Source organism: Salvelinus sp. IW2-2015, linkage group LG24, assembly GCF_002910315.2.
Source record: "Salvelinus sp. IW2-2015 linkage group LG24, ASM291031v2, whole genome shotgun sequence".
Classification (NCBI taxonomy): domain Eukaryota; kingdom Metazoa; phylum Chordata; class Actinopteri; order Salmoniformes; family Salmonidae; genus Salvelinus; species Salvelinus sp. IW2-2015.
Genome location: NC_036864.1, coordinates 3,621,973 through 3,628,022, shown reverse-complemented (window position 1 = coordinate 3,628,022; position 6,050 = coordinate 3,621,973). Strand labels below are relative to the sequence as shown.

Here is a 6,050-nt window from a genome sequence, read left to right as displayed (position 1 = left end):
TGGTTTGAATCGGGAGCTGGAGCCAGGCATCTGATGTTAGCACTCTATCACTCTCCTTCTTGGTCAAATAGCCCTACACAGCCTGGAGGTGTGTTGGGTCATTGTCCTGATGAAAAACAAATAATAGTTCACTAAGCGCAAACCAGATGGATGGCGTATTGCGCAGAATGCTTGTTAGCCATGCTGGTTAAGTGCGCCTTGATTTCTAAATAAATCACAGACAGTATCACCAGCAAAGCACCCCACACCATCACACCAACTCCTCCATGCTTCACGTGGGAACCACATGTGGGCTCATTCGTCACCTACTCAAAGACACGCATTTGGAACCAAAAATGTCAAATTTGACTCATCAGACCAAAGACAAATTTCCACCGGTCTAATGTTCATTGCTCGTGTTTCTTGGCCCAAGCAAGTCTCTTCTTTATTGGTGTCCTTTAGTAGTGGTTTCTATGCAGCAATTTGACCATGAATGCCGGATTCACGCAGTCTCCTCTGAACAGTTGATGGTGAGATGTGTCTGTTACATGAACTCTGTGAAGCATTTATTTTGGCTGCAATTGCTGAGGCTGAACTTATCGCCTGCAGCAGAGGTAACTCTGGGTCTTCCTTTCCTGTGGAAGTCCTCATGAGAACCAGTTTCATCATAGCGCTTGATGGTTCTTGCGACTGCACTTGAAGAAACTTGAATTGTCTGACCTTCATGTTCTAAAGTAATAATGAACTGTCGTTTCTCTTTGCTTATTTGAGCTGTCCTTGCCATAATATGGACTTGGTCTTTTACCAAGTAGGGCTATCTTCGATATACCACCCCTACCTTGTCACAACACAACTGTTAGGCTCAAACACAAACACAACTGTTAGGCTCAAACACCCTCTTCAAAGGGGGGACACTCTTGACCCAAACTGCTACAGACCTATATCCATCCTACCCTGCCTTTCTAAGGTCTTTGAAAGCCAAGTCAACAAACAGATTACCGACCATTTCGAATCCCACCATACCTTCTCCGCTATGCAATCTGGTTTCAGAGCTGGTCATGGGTGCACCTCAGCCACGCTCAAGGTCCTAAACGATATCTTAACCGCCATCGATAAGAAACAATACTGTGCAGCCGTATTCATTGACCTGGCCAAGGTTTCGACTCCGTCAATCACCACATCCTCATCGGCAGACTCGACAGCCCGTGTTTCTCAAATGATTGCCTTGCCTGGTTCACCAACTACTTCTCTGATAGAGTTCAGTGTGTCAAATCGGAGGGTCTGTTGTCCGGGGTTAAATTCTTGGGGTGCCACAGGGTTCGACTCTCTTCTCTGTATACATCAATGACGTGCGCTCTTGCTGCTGGTGAGTCTCTGATCCACATCTACGCAGACGACACCATTCTGTATACTTCTGGCCCTTCTTTGGACACTGTGTTAACAACCTCCAAGCGAGCTTCAATGCCATACAACTCTCCTTCCGTGGCCTCCAATTGCCTCTTAAATACAAGTAAAACTAAATGCATGCTCTTCAACCGATCGCTGCCTGCACCTGCCCGCCTGTCCAACATCACACTCTGGACGGCTCTAACTTAGAATATGTGGAGAACTACAAAATACCTAGGTGTCTGGTTAGACTGTAAACTCTCCTTCCAGACTCACATCAAACATCTCCAATCCAAAGTTAAATCTAGAATTTGCTTCCTATTCCGCAACAAAACATCCTTCACTCATGCTGCCAAACATACCCTTGTAAAACTGACCATCCTACCAATCCTCGACTTCCGTAATGTCATTACAAAATAGCCTCCAATACCCACTCAATAAATTGGATGCAGTCTATCACAGTGCCATCGTTTTGTCACCAAAGCCCCATATACTACCCACCACTGCGACCTGTACGCTCTCGTTGGCTGGCCCTCGCTTCATACTCGGCCAAACCCAATGGCTCCAGGTCATCTACAAGACCCTGCTAGGTAAAGTCCCCCCTTATCTCAGCTCACTGGTGACCATAGCAGCACCCACCTGTAGCACGCGCTCCAGCAGGTATATCTCTCTGGTCACCCCCAAACCAATTCTTCCTTTGGCCGCCTCTCCTTCCAGTTCTCTGCTGCCAATGACTGGAACGAACTACAAAAAGCTCTGAAACTGGAAACACTTATCTCCCTCACTAGCTTTAAGCACCAGCTGTCAGAGCAGCTCACAGATTACTGCACCTGTACATAGCCCATCTATAATTTAGCCCAAACAACTACCTCTTTCCCTACTGTATTTATTTATTATTTATTTTGCTCCTTTGCACCCCATTTTTCTATCCTCACTTTGCACATTTTCCACTGCAAATCTGCCATTCCAGTGTTTTACTTGCTATATTTATTTACTTCGCCACCATGCCTTTTTTTTACCTTCACCTCCCTTATCTCACCTCACTTGCTCACATGTATATAGACTTATTTTTCTACTGTATTATTGACTGTATGTTTGTTTACTCCATGTTAACTCTGTGTTGTTGTATGTGTCGAACTGCTTTGCTTTATCTTGGCCAGGTCGCAATTCTAAATGAGAACTTGTTCTCAACTTGCCTAATTGGTTAAATAAAGGTAAAATTAAAAATAAAATAAAAAACACATTAAGAAGGAAAGAAATTCCACAAATAACATTTAACAAGGCACACCTGTTAATTAAATGCATTGCAGGTGACTACCTCATGAAGCTGGTTGAGAGAATGCCAACAGTGTGCAAAGCTGTCATCAAGGCATAGGGTGGCTACTTTGAAGAATCTCAAAAATAAAATATATTTTGATTTGTTTAACGCTTTTTGGGTTACTACATGATTCCTTATGTTTATTTTATAGTTTTGTTGCCTTTATTTGTGCCTTTACAGCCAATTACCTTTTAAATGTTCAGATCCATTCAACCTCAGTAAGATCAACCTTATCCAAATAGTGAGCACATAACAATATCATATACTTTACATCTTTTGTAAATATATTTTTATTAACCGTTATTTAACGAGGCAAGTCAGTTAAGAACAAATCTTATTTACAATGATGGCCTACCAAAGGCCTCCTGCAGGGACGGGGCTGGGATTAAAAGTTTAAAAAAATATAAAATCCTAAATATAGACAAAGCACACATCACGACGTGAGACAACACAACATAAAGAGAGACATAAGACCACAACGTAGCAAGGCAGCAAACACATGACAACACAGCATGGTAGCAACACAACATAACAACAACATGGTAGCAGCACAAAACATGGTACAAACATTATTGGGCACAGACAACAGCACAAAGGGCAAGAAGGTAGAACATCTGATTATCTGACTAAGATTGCTGCATTTTTTGTTGATGTGATAAAATTAGGCTACAGAGAGAGAGAGAGAGAGAGAGAGAGAGAGAGAGAGAGAGAGAGAGAGAGAGACTATGCTCTTGCACTTTGCAATCTCCGTCTTAAATTAGTAACCAATCATTACTTTCAATACAATTTCAATACGATTATTCAAATGACATTGTAACCTAATTACTTATTTGTTCACCTTTTGAGTCTAGCGTACGGTGTTTTATTTCATTTTAATGACGGTAGAGGGCCCTAGTGTCTTCCGCTTCCATCTGCATCAGATGCAACGGTATGCAGCGCGCCAATATGCCATCAAAAACAGAAGTTCAGCAGCTCCACTCCGTGTCTTGCAGCTGACCCTCGTTTGGAGATACCTTGACAGTGCGGGTGGTTGACCACAGTTCAGTCTGCTTGGATCAGAGGACAAGTAGATKTGTCCACCTTGCGCTCCTAAGAATCTTCGGGAACGCTGCGTCCGAATCTGTTGGATTCGAGTCAAGACATCGCCTCTCCTTGTCACAAGCTGTAGAAACATTGATTAACTTTTGTTCCTCCATCGCAGCAGTTTTCAGAACAAGGATTGTTTTACGTTGACCAGTCGTTTGGTGAGTCAATCTTTTATTATGAGATTAAGATTTCTTGTTTCAGAATGGAATGACATTGGTCTCCAAAAGTAACCTAACTGAAGTCACTTGGTTGTTCATATGGCTACATTAAATGAGAGCTAAAACTGTAAAAACGACGTTAAGTAAGTCAGCTTACTTTATTTTATTTCATATCTATTTCTCATTATTTTTCTAAAGTAATTATGCAATCTCCCTTTCTATTTCCACATACGCGTTGGTTCCACGTCAGTAGCATGTCAATGTCAACTGTAGACTAATGACGTGACACATCTCCTACCTACCTGTGGTCGACAACTATGATATGTTTTCTACGGTTCATATTGGATAGGAACAAATAATTAAAGCACAATCTGTCACATGCGGCAGCCTAGTGGTTAGAGTGTCGGGCTAATAACCAMCCGAAAGGTCGCTGGTTCGAATACCCGACTTGACWAAGTGAAAATCTGTCGCTGTGCTCTTGAGCAATAGGTGCAGTGAATCAAATTAGGGTCATGTGACAATGAAACATCTATACACTAAAGAAAGGGCCAAACGCGTAAACAATGGATCAAATTCAGCCCATTATATTTTCACATGCAAATAGAATGGGGTTTCTATTATATCTGTAGGCCAATTAAAATGCTCAWGGAAAGACATTTCATGAGAGCAACATTACTTGAAGCTGTACTTTGTTTGTTCATAATATAAAACATGAGCAATGGAGTAAACTTCGTTTTTTGTTTGGTAATAATAAGGCAAGACAGTTGTAGTAAGCCCAAAAAGGTATTTTTAAGTCATATTCTTCCAAAAACAATGGGCATATCATTAATTGAAACAACTACAAMTGTTACATACTGTGGCTTTAATGTAGAAGATAGTCTAATATTAAGTTAACCCCATTCCCTGTGCAAGCCAAGCAGTGAGAATTATCACATTGCTGCTGCTCATTTCRCATTCATGTCATCTAGGACTTGAGCTGGCTGTGTGGAGTGTTGTGTAACAGATCTGATGTTCTCAGAGTACACACACACACACACACCCTCAGATCAGGGTTCGCACAGGATTGGCGAGGGGACTGCCAAGGGGCAACCACTGCTTTATACCATAAGCTCAATGTGACAGAATGAAATAATGGAATTTTACATTGTGAGACACATCTTTCAATGTGTAGCCTATGATGCGCCCTTCAACTTACCACCTGGAAAGATTGGAATGTTATTGTACTATATTATCCAGGCAGGGTGCAGCCTACTGAAATACACACAATTAGGGTTGAACCTTTTCAACTGCTTCTTCAACAGATATGGAAAAGTGAACGTTGAAATAAATCTTCGCTAATGTCATTTGCCACATTGACTCTGATGAACAGTGCACACATCAGGCAGGTTTTTAGTGTCCCTTTGAAAAAGCTGTGGTTTTTGGAGGTCTTTCTTTAGCATGTGGTGCACTATGCTCAAAGCACTGACTCAGGTCTCCACCCAGGGTTTGGAAGCATTCGGCCTGTAATTCCATCTACTGAAGTAACTACGACACCACCCACATTCCCTGCTGACTCAACGTTAAATGACATAAATGGCACTGGGGACTGGGCATGGGCACAGAGCTCTGGCTTTGGCGTGGAAAGAAAAATAAATGTGCTTATTTGGAGTGTTTAGACAAGGTCTCGAGTGTACAGCCCTCAGGTGAAACGCCAGCTCGTTGAATTTTCCTCGTCCTCGCTTTTAACAGGCTCTGATGGTATTTTCTTAAGCAATGAATCTTAAAGTTGTGTAGAGCATAGTTTTACAGAGAGGCAATGCACCTATCGCCCATATATCTCCCCTCCCCTCCCCTCTCTCTCACACACATCACCATACAGTATGCTCAGATCTCACTATCGCCCAAGGCTCTTTGCGGCAGGATTCGTTATTCTTTTTTAAACTCCAGATGTGTTTAATTTGTCACCAAGTCTGCCCCGGCCTCGTTCTCCCCTGACCACTTAGCAGCCACTTAACGCAATCCATCACAGGACTTATTGAGCCTATTCATCTGGCCTCCCCTTTATTACAGATAGAGTGTGGGCCAAGGGCCAGGGAAGTGGCAATGACGTTAGCAGGATGATGGAGTTAAGTGATGGATCCCCC

The 6,050-nt window shown here is 42.5% G+C and overlaps 1 protein-coding gene across 1 annotated transcript in view; it reads left to right on the top strand.

Annotated features, from left to right (window-relative positions):
• Positions 1-3,674: 3,674 nt before the first annotated feature.
• The window catches only part of LOC111951486 (ras-related and estrogen-regulated growth inhibitor), a 34,941-nt gene continuing 32,565 nt past the window's right edge, over positions 3,675-6,050 (top strand). Inside the window, exon 1 of the mRNA XM_023969609.2 lies at positions 3,675-3,927. The gene's annotated coding sequence lies outside the window, so the exon portion shown is untranslated. The remainder of the gene's footprint in view (positions 3,928-6,050) is intronic.